Raw genomic sequence first — 12,754 nt, forward strand, 5'->3', positions numbered from 1 at the left:
AAAGCAGAGACGTTACTTTGCCAACAAAGGTCCATCTAGTCAAGGCTATGGATTTTCCAGTGGTCATGTATAGATGTGAGAGTTGGACTGTGAAGAAAGCTGAGCGCCGAAGAATTGATGCTTTTGAACTGTGGTGTTGGAGAAGACTCTTGAGAGTCCCTTGGACTGCAAGGAGATCCAACCAGTCCATTCTAAAGGAGATCAGTCCTTGGTGTTCTTTCAAAGGAATGATGCTAAAGCTGAAACTCCAGTACTTTGGCCACTTCATGCGAAGCGTTGACTCATTGGAAAAGACTCTGATGCTGGGAGGGATTGGGAGCAGGAGGAGAAGGGGATGACAGAGGATGAGATGGCTGGATGGCATCACTGACTCGATGGACGTGAGTCTGAGTGAACTCCGGGAGTTGGTGATGGACAGGGAGGCCTGGCGTGCTGCGATTCATGGGGTCGCAAAGAGTCGGACACGACTGAGCAACTGAACTGAACTGAACTGAACCATCTCCTACCTTCCACAATCTCTGCCTGTAATTCTACCTTCCTTCTATTGCCTACTAGTAAATGTACATATTCATATCTAAGGCAAAGTTCCTATCCTGTGTACCAAGTTCCACTCCTCTCACATACTCAAGGGCATCACTACAACAATTGTCCTCTCTTTGCAGCATTATCAATTGTTCCTTGTCTACTAAAATTTTCCAAAATGTACAAATATATTTTAGCTGTCATCCACTGACTCAGTGGACATGAGTTTGAGCAAGCTCTGGGAGTTGGTGATGGACAGGGAAGCCTGGCATGCTGGAGTCCAGGGGGTCGCCAAGAGTCAGACACAACTGAGTGACTGGACTGAACATTTTAAAAAAGACTCCTTAGACTCAATTCTTCTTCCTGCCATTACCTCATTTCTTCTTTTTACCACAAAAAGCCTTGATAGAATTGTCTAAACTTGTTTTCTCCAATATCCCTCTTCCCAGTCACTCTTTTAATTTTTAATTGTGTTTATTTATTTTTGTCTTTGTCCAACCCAGTCCAGTGTTCTTGCCTGAAGAATCCCAGGGACGGCGGAGCCTGGTGGGCTGCCGTCTATGGGGCCACACAGAGTCGGACATGACTGAAGCGATTTAGCAGCAGCAGCAGTGCTGGGTCTTCGTTTCCAGTTGCTGTGAGCGGGAGCTACTCTCTTGTTACGGTGCCTGGACCTCTCACTGCGGTGGCTTCTCTTGTTGCAGAGCACAGGCCGTATGGTGCAGTGGGCTGCAGTAGTTGCGGATCTTGGGTGTGCAGGCTCAGTAGTTATGGTGCACAGACTTAGTTGCTCTGTGGTATGTGGGATCTTCCCGGACCCAGGATCAAACCTGTGTCTCCTGCAATGGCAGGTGGATTTTTGACCACTGAGCCACTAGGGAAGCCCTTCCCACTCACTCTTGAAACTCATCTCATTTGGGTTTTTGCTCCTTCTGTTCCTCCAGACCTGTTTTTTATCACAGTTAACCAATGACTTCTGTATTGCTAAATCAAGGAGCAATTTCTCATTCTCAGTTGATCACTTCCCCTATCTCAAAACACTTTCTTCCCCTGCTGTGACAAATGTATAGATTTTTTTTTAGCAAATAATCTTTCTTCTCACCATTCCGCTGTGGGTTGAATACATTCCCCACTCCCCTCTGATGTTGGATTTACCCATGTGCCCTACTCTAGCCAATGGAGTATTAACAAACTTGATGCGAGCAGTGTCCCCAGGAGCAAGCACGTTTTGGACTGGTTCTTGTACTCCAGTTATCTACCATGGGAAGATCTTTTCCCTGTGGCTACTGACTCTTCATTCTGGGCTCCAGAATTAACACACATGGAACAAACTGAAGCTAAATCTGCAACCTAAAGCAGAGCCATTCATCTAGGTCCACTGAACCTCAACCAGCCTGCTGACTTGCAGGCATTAGGTCAGGTATATTGCTATAAGCCATGGATTTTGAAGTGATTTGTTATGCAGAACTGTTGTGGCAATAGCTGACTCATACATTTGCCTGCCAGGAGACCACACTCTTCTGATTTTACTCCAGGCTGAGGACTGTTCCTTCTCACTTCTTACCGCTTAAAAGTGGGGTACCCCAGGATGAAGTCCTAAAATCTCTTCTCTAGTCCCCTTCGTGGTTCTCTTAGCCATTCTCAGACCATTATATATCATGTGAAAGCTGACTTCTCCCAAATTTATGTTGCCAGGCCAGACCTCTTTCTTGTACTCCAGATTGGTAGAAACAACTTCCTACTTGACACTTCCACTTGGATATCTAATAGGTGTCTTAAATCAGTCCCACAAACAGTTCCTGATGTCCCCCCTCCCAACAGTCTTCTCTCAGTCCCTCTTTTCTTAGTAAATAGCAGCTCTTTCCTTCCAGCTACAAACACCCTGGAGTCAACCTCGACCTCCCCCCGTCCTTCACACTGCATGTCAGCTCCTCTGGAAATCCTTTTGATATTACCTTCAGTATATATATGTATATGTATAACTATATATATATATATAGTTTTTCTGTTTTTGCCTTGTAGGATCTTAGTTCCCCAATCAGGGATTGGCCCTGGGCCCTTGGCAGTGAAAGGGTGGAGTCCTAACCACTGGACCACCAGGGAATTCCCTAGAATATATTTTAAAATTTTGATTCTCTCTAACCACTCTCAGTCAAGCCGGTCCAAGCCACCTTCCTTTCTCACCTGGATGTTGAAAGAGCCTCCTAATTACCAAATTGCCTCTACCGTTCCCAACCTGCTCCTGCCCTACTCTCAAAAGTGTTGTCTTAGTGCTCCCTCTAAAAACTTCAGTTACGTGATGTCACATATTTACTCAAAATGCTTCCCTTGACCCTTTGGCCTCATTTATTGAGGTTCAACCACTCTGGCATCCTTGCTATTCTGTGAACTTGATCATCCGATCCTCACTCCTGCCATTAGCCTCATAGTTCCCACTGTTTGGAATGCTGTTACCCAGATAGACACACAACCTTGCCACTTATCTGTTTACAATTTTGGCTCAAATGCCTCCTTCAACTGAGGACTTCCCTGGCCACTTTAACATTCCAACTCCCTGTCTCCAAAAGCCCGTATCTCTTTCCCTTCTTTATTTTTCTTGGCAGCACCGATCATAACATGACAGTTGTATTTCACTTGTTTATTTATCTGTGGTATGTCATCCCCAACTGGAATGATGCTAAGTGAGGGTAGATTCCACAAGAACAGAGAATTTTTGTTGTTGTTGTTATCTGTTGAATCTCCAGAGCCTGGAACTTAAAAGCACTGAATATATATGTTAAATGAATGAATCCACTTGATTTCTGCCTACTTGAAATTTCATAATTATACGTAGGTGTATGGATAGTGACAAACACAAAAGCAAATATTGTTAAGCAACTGTCTCTAGTTCCCAGTAGCCACGTCTATTAAATGGCATGTTTTTATGATGAAAGCAAAGTTTATCTAAACAGAAGGAGAAATCTTTAGCTTCTCTACTACTTAATAACCTATTTTAACAAAGAATTCCAGGCTTCAGGATCACAATAATCAAGAAGCAAGAATATCTAAATGATTAATAATATTATTTTATTTCCCTTGCCTTTAGTTTCGCTGAAGCTGGGATTCTCTTAAATTTGAGCTTTCATGTTTGTTGCTCACCCCCTCCCCAGTGGCTACTATGAGGGCTCTCAATATTTTGTATAAAACCTTTAAAATCTCCTGTTGATGCAGTAGGATTAGGTGGTGGAAGGCCACATCTGTACCTGAGTGAAACATGCTTCTTCTCCCTCCCCTTCCTCCTGGGTAGTCTGGACCTTAAAACCACAGCAGAAACTCACAGACCATGTTTGTGAAGTGCAGGGGGTCAGGACTGCAGCCCCTCCTGCTACTTTCCGGCTTCTAGAAGACAACTCAATTTTCGTTCTTGAGTTTTTGCCTCCACAATCATTAACTTCTTAGGATTCTTATTTTACCTTCCAGATATTGATGCCAGGATTTCCAAACACGAGAGCGGTTAGGAGGATCAAGATCAGACACAAAGCAAGGCAACGCCTAACATTCATTCTCACCCCACCATTCAGGCCAACCCAGGATAAGGAGAAGTCAATGTGCTGGAGTGTGCTGGCTGCAGCAGCTGCGGTTACTAATCAGGACAAGAAAGTTAACTTGGATTATATACGATTTCCTCTTCATTGCTCTAATAGTCCCCTTCGCTCCCCAATATTTGCCGCAACTCTAGTTTTTAATAAGTAGGGGTGGGGCTGACCCGCACTGGGCCTCTCACGGCCATCGGGTCTAGTCACCATTTTAGGCAATGAATTAACCCTCCGAAAGAGCCTTTTCAGGAGCGAGAACTCCCTTTTTTTTCTACCACTCCGCCGCCAGCCTCATCCTCGGCCAGGTTTCCCTCATTTCAGATTTTTCTGCAACTTAATCCTGAGTCATGCTTGACAACAGTTTTCACATTATTTAAACCTTTATTATTTAAGCCTCGAGATGACCTCAGGTGATGACATCTGTGCTCAGAAAGAAATGTCCAGAGGTCAGAACCGATCTTGCCGAGCAACCCTCGGTCCCCGGTCCCAGCGGCGATGCGAGCGGCGGGGCGCCGAGCCAGGCGGAGGAAGGGCGCCCGAGGCCGCGCGCACCTCCCAACGGGTCCTTCCCAGCGGGCAGCTCCTCCCCGCGCCCCCTCGCGGGTACCTGGCGGCCGCGGAGGGCGGGCAGGGGGCGGCGCTGCGCGGCGTCACGCGGCAGGGTGGGAGAGCGGGCAGGTGACACCCCGGCCGCCTCCGCCCCTTTCCCAGCTTAGTCGGCGGCCAAGGCAGCAGGGGCCGCTGTGAGGAGCTCCGCGTTCGCGCCGCCGCCCGCCGCCGCCCTCTGCTCGCGCGCCCAGGCGCTTCGGCTCCGCTTCTCGCGGGGTGAGTGCAGGGCTCCCAGCCGGGGGGCCGGGGCCTAACTTTTCCGGGGCGCAGAGGAGGAGAGATGGGGAGAGAGGGAGATGACCCCAGGACGGGGGGATCGAGGGCAGCCTAGTGGAAGGAACTTGGGCGCGGCGCGCGAGGAGTGGGATCCGGGTCCGAAAGACTCGGGAGCCCGGCCAGGCCCTGCCTGGACTCTGGGGGGCGCTTCGGAAGTTGTGGCCGAGACGCCGGCGAGTGCCCAGGGTCAAAGCCCTTCCCGCCGGCGGGCGGGGCCGCGGAGCTCACCTGCGCCCTCCCTGGGAGCCCCCCAAACCCCCCCCATCACCCCGCCAGCATCGCACAGGGACGGTGGTCCCCGCCGTCCCTGGGTTTTGAGCCCTCCCCTGGCTTTCCCGGGGCACTGGGCCCCGCTGTTCCAGGCGGGAGGACAAAGGTGCTTGCTGGTGGGACGGGGAGGAAGAGAGACCTCCTCGACCTTGACCGCCGAGGTCATTTTCCCAGCTCCGGGATCTGGCCTTGCTCGCCACAGCCTACCCCTACCCCGCCTGCCCGAGCCCCTGTCTTTCCGCACCTCAGGGGTGCTTTTTGTGTGTCCTCGAGGCCAGAATTAACTCGGGGAGCTGCTCTTGCTTTTTGGCTCCCTGAACTGCATCCTGTCCCGGCAGCGGCTGCTGGCTGAGGAGAGTGATGAGTACAGAGCGGTAGAACAGGTCGTGCCGGAGATGGAAATCGGAAAGCCTGTTGTTTCATCTTCCGAGGTATCGTTGGTTAGAAAATGGGCCTTCCCCCCAATCAACCAGCGCTGATTCAAACTTACCGGATGCCAAGGGAGCGTTCGTTAGAGCTCCCTGGGGAAGGCTGGGACAGGAAGGATCTGGTCTCTACCCCTGTCCAGCTTGGGGAAAACAAGTCCCACAACGACTGAAGAATAGTTTTGGCGACCAAGCCTTTTTCCTCTTACTGATCTATTCCCTCGAAAAGCTTTTTCACTTAACCCTATATTCTCAGGTTACTCTTTCTCACTCTTACTGTTTCACTGCCTTGAAAGAGTCATCATACTTTTGATTGTCCCCAGTCTTCTTGCCCGTCACTTGACTGTTAATTCCCTTACGTTGTAGTTTTTGTTTCTACTGCTGGCTTGAAATTGTTCCCCTCTAGGTCACTGAGGATTAAAAAAAAATCCCCTCCACCCCCAGTGGCAGACATGTATTGAATGCTTCTTGGTCTGGCACTGTTCTAAGAACTTGTATCAAATCTGTTAATTCTTACAGCAGCCCTATGGAGTAAATAAATGAAAACATGATCCTTTTTCAGTTAAGGGAACTGAGACACAGGAACTTGCCCAAAGGCACACAAGTAGCAGGAGGAGATTCCAACTGAGATGCGAACTCAGGGGCTCTGGTCCAGGGCTGAGGCTGGTAACAACCTCTGTGGGTACCCACTCACCTAGAGTTCCTTTCTTTCTTCTCTGACTTTCCTGAAGTCCTGTGCTGTTTCATGCTTCACTGACCAGGCTCTCATTCTCTGGTTCCTTTTTTCCTTCTTGTGTAACTTTGTACTCATTTAGGTTTCCCTTTCATAGAATTTTGTTACTTAGGTTATCACTGCTACTTACTCGCCTTAAATTCTGTGGTTTCCATGGATCTTATTCAGTTTGAGTGTAGCATCTATCAGTGCATATTGTAATACAGCAAGTCCCCCTCATATGAAGGACCTTCCCGATTGTGAACTTTCAAAGGTGCAAGTGTGCATCTGGTTCCCACAAGAAACAATCTGCGCCGTCAACATCAGGTGTGAATGAAATAGCAGCTTGCTCTCCATTTCCTTTTGCTGATGATACTTCAGTTCTATCATCTCCCATCTCTTCTCCCTCCTCCAGTCAGTGACTCTTCTTGCCTGTTCACTTGATGCCAGCCCATGTATGCCAGCTGTTGTACAACTGTACACATTTTCTTTGTGTTTTTTGTGTGTGTTTGTTTTTTATGTATTATTTGTGTGAGAAGTATTATAAACCTATTACAATATAGTACTAACTCTGTTGGACTTACAAACACTCTTGGAATAGAACTTGGTTGTTTGTAGGGGACTTACTGTATTTCATTTGGATTTGTCTTGCTTTATGCCAAAGCATTTCTAGTTAACACCAGTTATGTTAGCTTCCCTCCCCTTTATCATAGTCACCCAGGTGCAAAACTCAGAGGTTGTGTCTCAGATCACACTTTTCCCAATCTGAAACCTCTTTTCAGCTTTTACCTTGTCTCTTCCTTCTAGCCTTCCTCATTCTCACCTCTGTTCCCCTCTTCTCTTTACTAGTCTCCCTCTTCCCCACTCCTGAACATTTGTTTATCACTTATATCATTTTTTTGTTGTTGGTTAGCTTCTTTCATCAATAGTCATGGTCCATAGAAAGATTGTAAACAAAGTAAGGCTAACTTTTCAAGCCTTGCAACTAGTATCAGCTTGATAAATGGTTGCAGAATATGATACAAGATGAATTAAGGTAGCATATATTGGGTGGGTTGGATGATGATAGAAAACTTAAAAGTTTTTAAGCTGGGTTTTAGAGAATGTTAGGGAGTTTGTTTCAGTAAACATAGGGGAGCTGGCAGACAATGCGGAAGAAGAGGAGTTGGCCTCTGTCAGCTACATTGCTGAAACCCGCCTATCCCAGCTAAACATTCCACTTAGAAGTGTAATGAATAAGGACCATATCAACAGAGAATCATGAATCCTAACCTTATCCTAGCAAAATAAGATATGAAACCACAGTGAGTTACATGAAAACCCCAATTTTACTGACAAATATAACACATACATAAAAATGCAGAAAATATAAATGAAGAGATTACCACAGTAGATAATTTAGAAGTAGAATAACTGTCTTATTCTGACAGTAGATATGATAGTTGGATATTCTGAAGACAGGCTAAATGGGAATCTTTTCTCAAAACCTCTGTGTAAGGTGATGTGGGCATGGATTAATCCTGAAAGGCATTGTTGAAGAATAACTGGCTGTGCCTGGGGAGGTCTGAGGTGAGGAGAAAAGAAAACTGGAAGGTGTTAAAGTGGTGAGATTGGGGAGCCAAAAAGAGAATTTCTGCCCCCGAGCATGATTCTACCACAGTAAACATTTTGCCATTTTACCTTTGTCTCTCTCATTTTTTAAATACATATTTTCCTCTGTCATACTACATATAGAGTTTTAATATTTTATATTTTCCTTGTAATATATAGTAAGCATTTTTCTTATAATTTCTAAAACTCCTATTATTTGCATTTATCCCAATAATTATAATATGATTTCCTTAACTAATCCTCTGTTGTTGGATAGGTGTATTAACAATAATTGTAAACAACTCACATTGCAGTAATGCTTACCTTTGCAGATATGTCATTGTACAAATTGGGATTTGTTTCTTTATGCTAGGCAATGGAATGTACATAAAAGAAAGCCTCTGTCTTCAGGTAATTACTATTTGAGTTGAAGAAATAAGACTTTTTCTAATCTGTTTAATTGTTTATTCTTCTTGGTGTGCTACATGTGCAAACATCAGCTTTAGAATATGGAAGAATTTTGGAGCCTTTGTATATATAGTTGGGTAAACTCTGGGAGTTGGTGATGGACAGGGAGGCCTGGCCTGCTGCGGTTCATGGAGTCGCAAAGAGTCGGACACGACTGAGCGACTTAACTGAACTGATATGTAGTAGCATGTTAAATTGAGAACTGATCTTGAATTTCAATAAAATACATCATAAAGCAGGGAAAGAAGCATCCCATAAACAAAATTGGACTCATCCAATTTGGACTACTCACATAATGAAAAGTTGAACACCCATGCACTTTATAGGATCAGTCTTTTTTTAAAATTGAGGTTTTTAATTACTCCTAATTGATTTAGATAGGAGAAGGGGACGACAGAGGATGAGATGGTTGGACGGCATCACCAACTCAATGGACATGAGTTTGAGCAAGCTCTGGGAGTTGATGATGGACAGGGAAGCCTGGTGTGCTGCAGTCCATGGAGTCGCAAAGAGTCAGACACGACTGAGTGGCTGAATCAAACTGATTTAGATATATCAAAAGCACATGTTATTGCCTCGACAAGTAAAATTATCCTTTTTATTGGTGATAAATATGTCCAAAGAGATAGATATTTCCATTATTCAGATGAACTAAGTTACCATATAACATATAACTTGTAAGACTGCCTTGTTAAAGACAAATCTGCATCCACTTGGAGAAGCAGCCACAGGCCTTGACCACCAGCAGCCCAGCTCCTTTGTTTCCTCCAATATTAAGTATAGAGTCAAACTCAGCCAAAATTTGGGAATTGCAGAAGTTCAAATTCAGTAAACATCTGAGTGTCAGGTTTGCATCAGGCAAAGTGGTTGGCAGGATGCTGAAGCTCGTCCAGGTCTGTGTGGGTTCAAGGGAGGTAAATATAGTACAGTGTGAAAAACTGCGATTAACACAAACAGAGCATGGGGGAAGCCAAACGGGAAGGCAGGCAAAACTGCCCTTCTGAGCTGAAAGAAGGAACGCTGGAAGTAGAGAGGGGCTGAGGGCTGGAAGTCAAATTCAGGCTGTGGTGCATTCAGAGAACTGGAAACACTGGAAACATCACTGCAGAGCAGGGTGTGATAGGAGGTTGCTAAGCATGCTCCGCTTACTGAAGGCTGCGTTTCACCTAGTAAAAATTTTGGATTTTATCCTACAGGCAATGGGGGTGCTTTGGAGCCCTTTAAGAAGGGAAGGGACCTGTTCAGATTTGTATTTCGAAAGCACCCCTCTGCACTTGCAACTTCATCATTCTGGAACCTCTCCCTCTCCTGTGGAGCTTTATCTCTTTTCTCTATCTGACCCTGGAAAGGACAGCTCCCTTCACTGTTTACATGAGATATCTTGATTATGCTCAGTGTACACAATAATTTGGGAACAGAAAATGAGCTTGTGCCAACTGTTTATAGAATGCACACTCTTGCTAACGATTATGAGGGGAAAAGTTTGGGCATCTTTTAGGTATCAGTCAATAGTCGCAGTCAGGCACTTTCTATGCATTTTTCTCATGAATTGTCTGCAGACAGCAAGGTCTGCACCAGAATCCTTATAGCACACATGGGTGCAGAAAAGTGAAGAAAAGTGCTCAGGTGAAGAAGCAGAAAGTGTGCTCAGTAAGGGTCCAGGGTTACAAGTGTGCAGCCAGGATTTAAACCCAAGTATAGTTACAACATTCAGGCTCTTCCGCCTTAGTATACTAACTTTGTGGGTTGATTATTTAGAGGGTGTCTCTTAAGACACTAGAGTTCTGATATCCAACACTAGTTTTGTGAGGTTCCAAGTAGCTAAGATGGTAAAAAAAAAAAATCTGCCTGCAATGCTGGAGACCTTAGTTCGATCCCTGGGTCGGGAAGATCCTCTGGAGAAGGGAATGGCAACCCACTCAGTATTCTTGCCTGGAGAATCCCATGAACAGAGGAGCCTGGCGGGCTACAGTCCATGGGATCATAAAGAGTCAGACAGGACTGAGCGACTAATACTTAATAATACTTAAGGACAACCATAAACATAAACCTTATTTTAGACTTTTTAGGGTCAGTTGTAGAAATATGAGAACTAGAAAAAGAGGGTTTGGCAAGTTGTCCCTCATCTAAAAACAGCCCCCCGTTCCTTTGTCTCCTTCCTTTCCATCCCAAATTGTGGGATTTTTGTCTTAATAGCACATTTATGATGTATTTGTTTGCTTATTATAGTTACATGGCATAACACAGACAGATCAGAAGGAAAGGCTGCTTGTATCTCACGGGGTCTTACCCTTAGTCTGTCCAGGGCTTCTCTGCTCAGTCCTCTTCTTACTACTTCCTGCCTTCTTCTCTAGGCAGACAGTGCTGTGCTGGATCCTACAAGCCCAAAGATGTGTGTCTGAGAAGCAAACAAATGCTGACCTCACACATTAGACCCTCTGCTTTTATCCTGCAATTCGCTGCAAGGCATATTCTTATACCTTCAGTCTTTGAAAAATTTCTTTGAAATTCTAAGAAGTGAGACTTTAACCTGAAGAAAGAAAGAAAATAGAAATCACATTCTTAGGAAACCAATGTCAAGTGACTGCTTATAGAATAACTTATTCCTGAGCAAATGTGGAATTTAAAAAGTGAAGTGTAAGAACCACAACCTCCATTGTTCAAAGGGAGGAGCAAGGGGGTAATAGATATAATATTAAACATTAAGTATAGTCAATATTTTTACAGTTAAAAAATAGAAATATATTAGGTTGAACATATTCAGTTGACATTTCTCTAGGAAAAACCACTTGGATATTGGCAGTTACATATGATTCATCCTAATATGGGGCTTCCGAGGTGAAAATAGTGGTAAAGAGCCCGCCTGCCAATGCAGGAGACATAAGAGACAGGGGTTCGATCCCTGGGTCGGGAAGGTCCCGTGGAGGAGGGCATGGCAACCCACTCCAGTATTCCTGCCTGGAGAATCCCATGGACAGAGGAGCCTGGAGAGCTACAGTCCATAGCGTCACAGAGTTGGACACGACTGAAGTGACTTAGCATGCACACATCCTAATATAATCTTCTTGACATCTAACTGGTTGACCCTATGAGCCCTTGTTCATTTCTCCGTAAAATACACCAAATGCTGCCCAGATATGATGAATATGGGCTTCGAGTAGCCTGTTCCCTGCTCCTACGACTGGGTCAGTGACTGTCTTTATTGCAAGCCTATTGATGTCAGTTACGCTTGTTATTGTGATTAGGTAATTTAAATGTGTGTAAATCTATAAAAGTACAAAAGGAAAGAGTTTTATTCCTGTGAAGAGAATGTTGTGTTCTTTGGAAAGTTTCCTTTAAAGCGAGTAACTTAAAAAGTAGGCAGGAGAACTGTAAAGAATTGGAGAGATTTTGAAAGCTTGAGAGATAATATCCTAAGCTTGCTTTGCAATTTTTTTCTGTTTGTTTTCTTTTTGTTTTTTAGTTCTCCGTCCACATAGAACACTAAAAGTGAGAATTGTAGAAAATAAATTCTGACTATGGTTTATGTGAGAAAAATATTGGGCAGGAATTCTTCCTCAAGGGAAATCTTGAAACTACTTTGGAAAACTGGGAAATTAGTGCTTATTAATATGTCTTAAGGTAAAGTACATATTTATGGTATATATATAATTTTTTGATTCTTCAGTTTTTTTTTTTGATTAATCAACCAGAACCAGTCAAAATTGCAGCAGTATTTTTATTTTAATTACAGCTGTTAGACTATAATCATTTATGCTGTTTCATAGTAGATTGTGAGAACCTTTGCCTCTGTAGGTATTTTATGCACCTCATTAATAAAAACAAGTGAAACTTTGCCATTTAGATTGTAAAAATCAGAGTACATGTAGATTTTTTTTCCTTTGCTTAGCATACCATACTAATGGTACATAGTCAACTCTACTTCTTATTTTAAATTAGGCTTTTAGTATCCATATAATATTTAAGCTTATTTTAATAATGTGAACCCATACATAGAACCTAGAGCTGGTTCCTACCTCCCTTAAATGACTTCCATAAAGATTGAAAGCAAAGATACAAAGGCTAGCGTTAGCTAGAATCAGTTAAACTTGATCAATTTCTTAGTGTTATTAAATTGGTAAGTTGAATTAGGCAAGGTATAATTTATTCTAGATTCAAATGTTTGTTATAGTGGTATGATAATTACGTTCTGAAACATTATAACAGGTTAGTGAAAAAAGACCAAACATAAAATGTGAAAAATAAAAATACATTTTCTAATAATAGTATTTATTGAACACTTGCTGTATGCCAGGCACTTTGCTAAA

At 43.8% G+C, this 12,754-nt stretch overlaps 1 protein-coding gene across 1 annotated transcript in view; it reads left to right on the forward strand.

The window, feature by feature from the left end:
• The first annotated feature begins 4,769 nt into the window (after positions 1-4,769).
• Positions 4,770-12,754, forward strand: part of ELOVL7 (ELOVL fatty acid elongase 7) — a 76,809-nt gene continuing 68,824 nt past the window's right edge. The window contains exon 1 of the mRNA XM_019983089.2: positions 4,770-4,922. The gene's annotated coding sequence lies outside the window, so the exon portion shown is untranslated. The remainder of the gene's footprint in view (positions 4,923-12,754) is intronic.

This window comes from Bos indicus, chromosome 20 (assembly GCF_029378745.1).
Source record: "Bos indicus isolate NIAB-ARS_2022 breed Sahiwal x Tharparkar chromosome 20, NIAB-ARS_B.indTharparkar_mat_pri_1.0, whole genome shotgun sequence".
In the NCBI taxonomy this organism is placed as follows: Eukaryota; Metazoa; Chordata; class Mammalia; order Artiodactyla; family Bovidae; genus Bos; species Bos indicus.